We start from the raw sequence: 12,283 nt of genomic DNA on the forward strand, positions 1-12,283 counted from the left end.
GTGCCCCATCCCCACTTTGTTCCCTTGTCTGCTGGATAGTTTTGCGTCCTGCACTCGTAATCCCCCCTCATCACCAGTGGCAACCATGGCCTCTAAAAAAGAAAAAGAGGGGATGAAATCACAGGGGTGTTCCCTGTGAGAAGACAAAACCCACTGTCAAAAAAAAAAAAAACAGGGTCACAGGGATGTCCTTCTTCAGAGGACATCCGTGTCTCAGCCGTGCTCAATGGGCACATTTCTGTGCATTCCACAAATGTGGCGCTGGTAATGAGGATAACATACAAAAAGCCTTACAGGAGTGGTAGGGAAAAGGTGATGGATAGTGAGGGCCAAGGATGGTTCTGGAGTGTGAGAACCCGGAAGCAAGAGTGGGCGGTCGGAGTGTTAGGGAGAATTCTCTGTTTAGGCTGAATTTCCTAACCTAGTGAGTCCCCCAGCAGCTTTGCTGGATTTTTGGGGTTTATTTTTTTCTCCTGCCAAGAGTGAGACTCTTTTACCCTCACTCTTGGATATGATTTGAGTGTGTTTTCTTTGGATCTAGAAGTGTTTAATGGGCTATGGGGTCTTTTACTCCATAGGGTTTGATGTGTTTTTGTGATATGTGTTACACAGCACTCTCAGTGCAGTAACACAGGGGTGTCATAGTGACCCCCCAGTATAGACTCCATACCCTGGGACTGACTACTGTCTCCCAGGGCATGTAAAGTCACCATTGACTTTACTAGTCTTACATTCTGAACAGAACCAGTACCAACCATCATATTGTGGACGTACTGGCTGGGGCAATTCGATTGCCTCAGGGTCTGTTAGTCGAGGGGGCACGTCTCCATCCCCCCTGATCGAGTTTTGGCTGGTGGCAGTGTATACTACTTTTTATATTCAACCGCGAATATATTCCTATGGGATTTCCCATTGTTTTAGGCTACTATCTTTATTTAATTATTTGGGTTAGCCTCGAACATACCGCCGGTCTATTTAATTAATATTCATTCTCCGGTTGTTTTTTTTTGCAAAAACTTGATTCTAAAATGGTGTTTGTGTTCTCTTCTGTGACTCCAACCCAAGTTGAGCCCTTTGTTCCACTTTTTGGCGGGCTTCTCCACAGAAGCCCTCCAAAGTGGTGCCACTATGTCTGGGGTACTTAGGAGGGGTGGAGGGGAATTTAGGCACCCTGGAGTGAGTTGCCTAGGCAACTCAAGTCACACTCTGTCCTGATTGGCCCAAGTGGTGAGCCAGCCGGCTCACCACTTAGCATGTTTGAGTGACAGCTAGGCTGAGTGAATGGGGGTTTGCTGCATAAAAGCAGGGCTTTGGGGACTGGAACTTCAGAAGTCGCCACAGGACCTTAGAATCTGACGAGGGAGAAGCTGAGCCGACCTGCCATGACACCACTACCGGTGGAGCCCTGCTGGACCGTCTCACCACTTTTTCCCAACGACAGAGGAGATCTCCCGCTGGAGAGTCTTCTTCCTTTAACTTGTGGGGATAACCAGTTTCACCGTCTTTTCGCGTTCCCGACGTATCTCGTGGCCGCTTTGCCCGTGACAAGCACCCCGGCAACTGGGATACCACGTTTTACCACGACCGCGAGACAAAGGTACCACCTTTAACCGGAAAACTCTGCGGCTGGTTTCTGCCCTGGTAGTGCAACGACCTTCATCTTTCCTCCAAGTCGAGATCTTCTCTTCCCCTGGACGACGACGCAACTTACACCCACTACCAGGAACAACTGCCACCGCTGGAGTATCCTTCCCACTTAAGGTACCGTGTCCCGCCTGGCTTCCCTTGCTACCGACTGTACGGGGTAGATTTAGCCCCCGGCTTTCGAACCTGGGTTAGCCTGGGACACCTTGACTAAACTTTTCTAAGCCTCTCTAAACACTTTTCTGAACCCTCTGCAAGACTTTCTAAGCATAGTGCAACTGTGTGATCTTGGGCGCATTTGTGCTGTGCTCTCTCTAAGAGTGGGCCCAGCCTTTGGACTTTGGCTCACCAGTGACTTTTTGCTCTCTGCCTTGCTAACAGTGTTCTGGAATCGTAGAGTGGTGTACCTTTTCATATTCTGTCTTTTTCCCCCCTTTTTCACAAACTTATTAGAGTGCAATCTAGTTAAGCGCTCATCTCTGTATGAAAATAAGTGGTGTTTTACTGTGATTTTCTAATAGGGAAAAAGGGGTGTATATATCATAATAGTAACTGTGTTTAGAATATATTACAATAAGAGTGCTGGAGTGTTTCAACTGTGTGTTTTTAAATAAATAATTATAAACTTTGATACCAAAGCTCTGGTCAGTGTTTGCTTGCATTATTGTATCTGAGTGCCTATTGAGTATACTTTGCATACTGCCTAACTCTTCTTGAGGGAAGTCTGACTGCTCAGCCACAGCTACCAGGTAAATCTGGGTGGTGTAGACTGCTACCAAGTGGGTTTACTTCCAACACCTGTAGTCTTAAATCTTTTGCAGTGTTCCCTAAGGGAACTGCACAGGTTTCTGCCTAACACTGGTGTACAGCGGTGGGATTTGTATTGAGTATACACTTTAGAGTGTTTGAAGATACCTTAGTACAACTAACCACAAATCTTAGCACTGAAAAAGTAATCTTTCTAACATGTCAACTATGGAAACTTATAGTCAAGAGTCCCTTGCTACAAGAACTGCTGATTGTTTAAGAGTATTGTGTAAGCATAAGAACCTCCTGACTAAAGGCAAGAAAATTGAGTTAATAGAAAGGTTGTTAGCTAACCAAAGTCTGGATGATGGGTCTGAGGAACCTACAATGCCAGAAAATGTAGATAACAGTATAGAAATTGATATTGATCCAAATGTTGATAATCTTGAGGAAGAGTCAGAAGAGGAGGGTGAGGCTGCTGTGACTGCCCCCCCCCCCTAGGCATCTGTCTGCTCTACCTGCTGTATCTACTGGGCCTTTACCAAGTCCCAAACTAAGTCCTCAATATCTCGAATTAGAGAAAATGAAACTTGAACTAGAGTTCAAGAGACTGAATACTCTGGCTGAACAGAGACATCAGGAAATAAATCAAGAACTAAGGCTAAGGGAAATGGAGCTCAAGCATGAGCTAGAAATTAAGAAATTATCTGTCGAAAATGCTTCTCTCTCTTGCTCCTCTAGAAGTTCCAGTCCTAAAAGACCCCGGATGCCTAAAGAATTGGTTGGTATGTATGAGCCTAAGTTGGATGTGTTGGATTGGTTGTCTCTGTTTGAATATAATCATGGGCTCCAGAACATCACAGGAAATGACTTACTCACATGGTTGTTCTCTAGGCTTCCCCCTGTTGCAACTGATGTGGTAATGGAGTTGGGGGAGGAATATAGGAAAGAGTATGAATGTGTAAAACTAGCTATGATAGCTAGGCTTGGGAAGACCCCTTCCCAGTATCTTAAGAGGTTTAGGACCCTCAAAAAGCATGATGGTACCCCTTGGGCTACCTGGGTGAGTGAAGGATTGAAAAACTTAGAAGGATGGATTAAGGGTTACAAAGTGAACACTTATGAAGGTATGAAGAATCTTTTTATGTTGGAGTCAATTTATGATGCCCGCTCTCCCGAGCTCAGACAGCACTTGTCTGATTCAAAGGAATTAGATTCCCGAAAGCTAGCTAAGGATGCTGACTTGTGGGTTGCCATCAGGGCCACTCACAAGGATTCTGGGGTAGCTCAGAAAAAGGATGAGGGGAAACAGCCTAAAAAGGACTCCAAAGAGAATTCTAATACTGCAAATTCCAAAGAGGGCCCCAAACGAAACCAGAAGGGTAAGCCACCAGGGAAACCACAGCAGAATAGTGTCTCCTCTGGTGCCAAACCAGAGGGAGGTCAGAACAAGCCTCCATTCCAGAAGGCATTCGGTAAATGCTTTGTTTGTGGCTCTACTGACCATGTGAAAGGAGATCCCAGATGCAAGGGTAAGCATTCAGGGATCCAACTAGCCTCCTTATCCTTCGCTCCAGAAGAGGAAGTCCCAATGGCAAGTGGAAACTTTCTACTGCTGGCTGATGAACCCATTGGAGTCTCAGCCAGTGTTTCTTTAGTCTCTCTGGGGTTGTGGGAACAACAGAATCTAGATGTGTATAATTCTATCCGAGATAATACTAAAGAGTATTATAAAGACAGTGTCCAGGTGAATGGTAAGGAGACTCCTGCCATTAGAGACACTGGGGCCAGCATAACTGTGGTGGATGAATCATTTTTCAAGGCAGACGATGTTGCTAAGGCACCCAAATGCCTCACCAAGTTAGCTGGGGGGCCTGTGCAGATGTGTCCCCAGTTACCAGTTCTCATCCAGTATAATGACATGGCTGTAAAAATACCTGTCAGTGTACAATGTGAAGTGCCAGGTAGGGTTCTGTTGGGTAATGACCTAAAAGCTCTTGGAGTTTTGTCACATACCCCCAGACCACCTAGTAAAAGGTTACAGGAGCTCACAAAACCTGCAAGAGAGATAACCCTGTGAGGGTTATCTCAGGAGATGATGACAGAGATCACTCCTTTACCACTGGAGCAACTCACTGCAGTAACTACCAGATCAGGAGCAAAGGGGGAACCCAAGACTCCTAGGAAGAAGTCAGCAGCAAGCACTCCAGTGCTTCCAACAGTTACACCTGTAACTCCCCCTCCAGCTGAGGCTGAGAAGGTGGTACAACCCTGTATGGTTGAACTAGACTCTGAAGAAGAGCTAGTGGGTGGCCAAGAACTTATTGGAGATCTAGACCCTGAGGACCATCCTGAGATGCAGTCTGTACTGGCAGAAGGTGGACCCAGCAGGGCAGCTTTCCGTAAGGGACAAAGAGAATGTCCAACTCTGGAGGGCCTCCGCCAACAGGCAGCTGCTCAGGCTGATGGGCAAGAGCCTGGGAAGTGTAGGTTGCACAGGGAAGATGGCCTCTTCTACAGTGAACCAACTGAGTCTGAGCCTGGAGACTACAAACGCCTTGTAGTACCTCAAGAAAACAGACAACAGTTCTTGCACTTAGCCCACAAAATTCCTTTGGCTGGTCACTTGAGTTTCAAGAAGACCAAGGAAAGGCTCTCACTCTACTTCTACTGGCCAAAAATGGGGGCCGAAGTAGATAAGTTCTGCAAGAGCTGCCATACCTGCCAAACTTCTGGTAAGATTGGTGCCAAGAATGTGGCACCATTAGTGCCTCTCCCAGTTGTGGGAGTCCCATTTGAGAGGGTAGGGATTGACATTGTTGGTCCCCTTGATCCCCCTACTTCCTCAGGCAACAGGTGTATCCTTGTTGTAGTAGACCATGCTACTAGATACACTGAGGCAATACCTATGAGAACTGTTACAGCTCCGGCTATGGCTAAAGCCCTCCTTGGCATTTTTACCAGGGTTGGGTTTCCTAAGGAAGTGATATCTGACAGGGGGTCAAACTTTATGTCCCACTACATGAAAGCCATGTGGAAAACCTGTGGAGTTACTTACAAGTTCTCAACCAGCTACCACCCCCAAACCAATGGGCTGGTGGAAAGATTTAACAGAACCATGAAGAGCATGATAGGTGCTTTAGAGGAACCCCTGAAAAGGAAGTGGGACCTCTACTTGCATGCCTTCTCTTTGCTTATAGAGAAGTCCCTCAGGAGGGAGTAGGTTATTCTCCCTTTGAACTTCTCTATGGCCATCTGGTCAGAGGTCCATTGGCCCTGATTAAGGAGGGGTTGGAAGGCGCTTCTCCTCTCAAGCCAGTCAGAGTGACTGACTATGTGATAGGTCTCCGAAGGAGAATGTCACATTTGATGGCAGAAGCTAGTGATAACCTGAAAGCTGGACAAGCTTTGGTCAAGCATTGGCATGATCAAAAGGCTAACATGGTTGAGTTCACTCAAGACCAGCTAGTTCTTGTTATGCTCCCAACAAGGCAGAGGGCCTTACAAGACAAATGGATGGGACCCTTCAAAGTTGTGGGAAAACTTGGAGAGGTCAACTATCTGGTGGATCTGGGCAGACCCAGGAAAGCTCCTAGAGTCTTCCACACCAACCGACTGAAAGCGTACATCTCCAGACTTGAAGTAGGAGCCTTGCTTCTAGCTTCAGCAGCAGAGGAAGAAGAGAGTGAGTCTCTCCCTGATCTCCTCAGGGGTGTACCTTTAGATGAACAAATTGAAGGAGTCAATCTCTCTTCAGAGCTGACACCTGAGCAACAAGAGGAGTGCAAATCTATGTTAAATCAGTTAGCCTCCCTGTTCTCACTCTCACCGGGCTTGACCCCTTGGGGACAGCACGAGATACTCACTGGTGACTGTCTGCCAGTCAAAAGAAGAGGATACCGAATGTCAGAAAATGTGAGAACCCACATCAAAGGGGAGGTCAAGAAGATGCTTGACCTCGGGGTAATAGAACCCATTACTAGTCCATGGTCTAGCCCAGTTGTGTTACTACCAAAAGCAAGATCCAAAGACTTGAGGTTCTGTGTGGACTATAGAGCTCTTAATGCAGTCACCAAGACTGATGCCCGCCCTTTACTTTTCTCACATTTTCGACATTCGGTATCCGCTTCTTTTGACTGGCAGACAGTCACCAGTGAGTATCTCGTGCTGTCCCCAAGGGGTCAAGCCCGGTGAGAGTGAGAACAAGGAGGCAAACTGATTTAACATAGATTTGCAGATGAGTTGGTGGATAAACCTGGTGCAGCCAAGTACCTCAGCACATTTGACCTTACGTCAGGCTATTGGCAAACAGCCTTGACAGACCATGCCAAGGAGAAAACTGCATTTTCCACCCCAGTTGGCTTGTACCAGTTTACGGTCATGCCTTTTGGATTAAAAAATGCACCTGCTACATTCCAAAGGATGGTAAACCAAGTTCTGGCTGGGATGGAGGACTTCTGCATGGCATACTTGGATGACATTGCAATCTTCAGCCATTCCTGGGAAGATCATGTGAACCACCTAGGACATGTTTTGCAGGCTCTTGGACAGGCCAATTTGACTATCAAGGCAAGTAAATGCCAAATAGGTCAAAGTAAGGTGGTCTACCTTGGGAATGAGGTAGGAGGTGGAGAAATAAGGCCTTTGCTCAGCAAGATTGAAGCTGTGCAAAATTGGACAACACCTACTACTCAAACCCAAGTGAGAGCCTTACTAGGCCTCACTGGGTATTACAGGAATTTCATTGAGAACTAAGGGACCATAGCTTCTCCACTGAATGTAATCTCCTCTCCAAAATTCCCTAAAAAGGTCAAATGGAATGAGGAGTGCAATCAGGCCTTTAAAACTGAAGAAAGCTCTTTGCCAAGCTCCAGTATTGAGAGCTCCTGACTACCACCAAACTTTCATTGTACAAACTGATGCTTCCAATGTAGGTATAGGTGCAGTTCTAAGCCAACTGGATTAGAAGGGTAGGGAGCACCCCATTTGCTTCATCAGCCGTAAGCTGAAGGATCCTGAGACAAGGTGGGCAACAATAGAAAGAGAATGCTTTGCTATTGCGTGGGAACTGAAGAAGTTTAGGCCATACTTGTATGGTTCTACTTTTGTCATTCAGACTGACCACCAACCCTTGAGATGGTTAATGCAAATGAAGGGAGAAAATCCCAAACTATTGAGATGGTCAATCTGCCTGCAAGGGTTTGATTTCACCATTGAGCACAGGTCAGGGTGTCACCATCAAAATGCTGATGGACTCTCTAGGATGTATGTCATCGACTAGAGGTATGAGGTTCATCCAGGAGTGGATTAAATCCTCCTGTCCCTTAGTCTGTGGGCGGGGGGGCGAGTGTTAGGGAGAATTCTCTGTTTAGGCTGAATTTCCTAACCTAGTGAGTCCACCAGCAGCTTTGCTGGATTTCTGGGGTTTATTTTTTTCTCCTGTCAAGAGTGAGACTCTTTTACCCTCACTCTTGGACATGATTTGAGTGTGTTTTCTTTGGATCTAGAAGTGTTTAATGGGCTATGGGGTCTTTTACTCCATAGGGTTTCATGTGTTTTTGTGATATGTGTTATACAGCACCCTCAGTGCAGTAACACCGGGGTGTCATAGTGACCCCCCAGTATAGACTCCATACCCTGGGACTGACTACTGTCTCCCAGGGCATGTAAAGTCACCATTGACTTAACTAGTCTTAAATTCTGAACAGAACCAGTACCAACCATCATATTGTGGATGTACTGGCTGGGGCAATTCGATTGCCCCAGGGTCTGTTAGTCAAGGGGGCACGTCTCCGTCCCCCCTGATCGAGTTTTGGCTGGTGGCAGTGGATACTACTTTTTATATTCAACCGCAAATATTTTCCTATGGGTTTTCCCATTGTTTTAGGCTACTATCTTTATTTAATTATTTACGGTAGCCTCGAACATACCGCCGGTCTATTTAATTAATATTAATTCTGCGGTTGGTATTTTTTGCCAAAACTTGATTCTAAAATGGCGTGTGTGTTCTCTTCTGTGACTCCAACCCAAGTCGAGCCCTTTGTGCCACTTTTGGCGGGCTTCTCCACAGAAGCCTCCAAAGTGGTGCCACTCGGTCTGGGGTACTTAGGAGGGGTGGAGGGGAATTTAGGCACCCTGGACTGAGTTGCCTAGGCAACTCAAGTCGCACTCCATCCTGATTGGCCCAAGTGGTGAGCCGGCCGGCTCACCATTTAGCATGTTTGAGTGATAGCTAGGCTGAGTGAATGGGGGTTTGCTGCATAAAAGCAGAGCTTTGGGGACTGGAACTTCAGAAGTCGCCACAGGACCTAAGAAACTGACGAGGGAGAAGCTGAGCCACCTGCCACGACACCACTACCGGTGGAGCCCTGCTGGACCGTCTCACCACTTTTTCCCAACGACAGAGGAGATCTCCTACCGGAGAGTCTTCTTCCTTTAACTGGTGGGGATAACCAGTTTCACCGTCTTTTCACTTTCCCGACGTATCTCGTGGCCGCATTGCCCGTGCCAAGCACCCCGGCAACCGGGATACCACGTTTTACCACGACTGCGAGACAAAGGTACCACCTTTAACCGGAAAACTCTGCGGTTGGTTTCTGCCCTGGTAGTGCAACGACCTTCATCTTTCCTCCAAGTCGAGATCTTCTCTTCCCCTGGATGATGACGCAACTTGCACCCACTACCAGGAACAACTGCCACCGCTGGAGGATCTGTCCCACTTTAAGGTACCGTGTCCCGCCTGGCTTCCCTTGCTACCGACTGTACGGGGTAGATTTAGCCCCCGGCTTTCGAACCTGGTTTAGCCTGGGACACCTTGGGTAAACTTTTCTAAGCCTCTCTAAACGCTTCTCTGAACCCTCTGCAAGACTTTCTAAGCCTAAACTGTGTGATCCTGGGCGCATTTGTGCTCTGCTCTCTCTAAGAGTGGGCCCAGCCTTTGGACTTTGGCTCACCAGTGACTTTTTGCTCTCTTCCTTGCTAACAGTGTTCTGGAATCGTAGAGTGGTGTACCTTTTCATATTCAGTCTCCCCCCCCCTTTTTCACAAACTTATTAGAGTGCAATCTAGTTACGCGCTCACCTCTGTATGAAAATAAGTGGTGTTTTACTGTGATTTTCTAATAGGAAAAAAAGGGCTGTAAATATCTTAATAGTAACTGTGTTTAGAATATATTACAATAAGAGTGCTGGAGTGTTTCAACTGTGTGTTTTTAAATAAATAATTATAAACTTTGATACCAAAGCTCTGGTCAGTGTTTGCTTGCATTATTGTATCTGAGTGCCTATTGAGTATACTTTGCATACTGCCTAACTCTTCTTGAGGGAAGTCTGACTGCTCAGCCACAGCTACCAGGTAAATCTGGGTGGTGCAGACTGCTACCAAGTGGGTTTACTGTCAACACCTGTAGTCTTAAATCTTTTGCAGTGGTCCCTAAGGGAACTGCACAGGTTTCTGCCTAACACGGTGGAAACAGTCTGTGTGGGGGTCATGAACTTTGGAAAAGTGTTATGTCGAATCAGGAAACTTATGACTTCCTACCTCCATCCTTGGTGCAGGGTGCCCCTCAGATCCCGCTACTGGATGATCCCCCATCTGCCATTTTCTGGGTGACCAATTCGGCCCTACTCTTATGACTGGTTCTCAGTGCTGCCCTTTTCTCCTAGCTGATTCTGGATCCTCTCCCTCCTCTACTCTTTGATTTTGCATGTCCCACACAAAAGTAGAGATCTTCAATCTGTTTCAGTGAAGGTAGTGTAGGCAGAAACTTACAGCAGACTGTCCCTTTTCTTTTGGGGAAGCTGTCCCTACAAAAATATGGTTGGTGGCCCACCTGCAGTAGCTGCTGTCCCATCTGGGTGTATGGGAAGCTGAACCACCAGTTGGGGTTATCAGAAGTAGACATAGCCTTAGGCCAGACAGGCAATAACTGTCTACCTATGCCACGAAATGCACTGCTACACAACTGAGGCATCTAAAACATTGATAGATTATGTGCACTCCTCAGAGACATATGTACTTGGTAAGTCAGAGAAGAGGATGGATAGTAGCCCAATAACATAAACAAGGGTAACCGGGCACTGCGTTCTTCATTTGAAATGCACACGTGCCTGGTGTCGGTGCTAGACTATGCAGCAGAGAACTCCTAGCATATGATATGATATGCTATGATATGGTATTTTATAACGCGCCTATAAACATCTTCAATGTACTACCCCTCCATTTCCCATACCACGGGTTGATGATTCAAGTGAGGGTTTATTGTTGCAGATGTAAATCCGAATGGATTAACAATCAATATATTGTCAATTAAGTCCTTTTGCAATGTTCCTGCAGTTGATTCTTAACCCAGGGTCTGATGTGAGACTGGATTCTATTATCAAAGTGAGGCCCAAGTCTCAAACGGGAGGAGTGCTGGTCAGCGTCCGCTCTGCACTCGCAATGTGCGCTGCTACTAAGTCGTGCCCAACTGCACTGTAGTCTCGCGAGATCTCTTGCGGACTGTGATCTCGCAAAACATGCGTGCCTACAAACGCACTCATTGGCTGAAATTGCAGGCCTCATGGGGATGGCGAATGACCTCTTTGATATCAACCTTTCGTTTCCATCTCATGAGTTAAGGTCAACTGCTAATAAGGGTTTCCTACAATGAGAGGATTGCGTGGAGGTACAATGTTCCATTTCCAAAATGTACTTGCCCGTCTGATGTTTTTGTCTAATACTGATGCATCTGTATTTGCATACTTTTTAAAAGTGTGCCCAACTTGACTGACATCTTTTCAGTTTTGCCCTTTTCTTAAAGAAGTGCGCGGTGGCTTCTTGCTGGCACTTAGGGTTAGGTTGCTGAAAACGTGGCCAGAGTTATAAAAGGGATGTTGAGTTTCATTTGGCCCATTTTAACAATTTGACAAATTTTTTGTCTCGGGATAGCTCAGGGTCAATGCGCTCGCCTTGGAAAAAAGACGACACGGAGCAACACAGGTTCGATCCCTGGGTCGGTGCTTAGAAACCTCTGGGCATTAAGCGCATTAAAAATAACCTATTTTATAACATTACACCTGCAGATGTGCATACAATATTGTAACTGATCTGGTTTGAACTGCTCAGTGAAGCTATTTGAACTTTAAAATTTGAACTAAGCAAAAGGTAATTGCTTACAAAAAACACGTACGACATGATAATGACGGCAGCATTGGTGTAATTGCTGTATTTCCCAGGCTGTTGTTTTGCTGTAAATCTACATAGTTGTTTATGCGGCGAGTTATGTTAAGGGGCTCTCTTTTCTAGTAGCCTGTGTCAGCCGAAACCAGTCAGCCCTCTGGACTCAGAAACAACCTCACTAGAAGACCACTGTTATGTTCCGCCCTGCGTCCCGCTACGTGGTGACGCAGGGCGTGCTGAATAAAAGCCCCGTCCCCGTAGTTCGGGAGGCAGTTCCGGGGCAGACCATCCACCCGTGTGTGCGTGCAAATTATTGGAGCTCCCGCTGGCGCTGCGCCACAGGCCGTGCGGCCTAGCATACTCCTCCAGCCCTCATGCGCGCACGCCGAGAGCTGGGACTTAACAATGGCGACGAGGTGAAACGAGGACAAACACGCGCTCGACGTTCACGGCGCCTAGATGGCCTGCAGCCATCGCAGCCAAATTTTTGGACACCCGGTGGGGGGGGATCGCACACGTGACAATTTTATTTTTTCTCTCTCCTTCAATCTTCTCATCATCACTCGCCCTACAAGTGATGACTGGGTGGTGTGAAGCCATCTCACATCTGGTATCGCACAGCAGGGGCCCCATCACGATGTGACATCGGAACCACATGGAAAAACCAGCACCTGAACTCTTCGATACAGCGTTTGGACACCAAGGCACCTCCAGGGAAGGCCCAACTTCACCG

This window comes from Ambystoma mexicanum, chromosome 7q, assembly GCF_040938575.1.
Source record: "Ambystoma mexicanum isolate Mex_15411 chromosome 7q, UKY_AmexF1_1, whole genome shotgun sequence".
Taxonomy (NCBI): Eukaryota; Metazoa; Chordata; class Amphibia; order Caudata; family Ambystomatidae; genus Ambystoma; species Ambystoma mexicanum.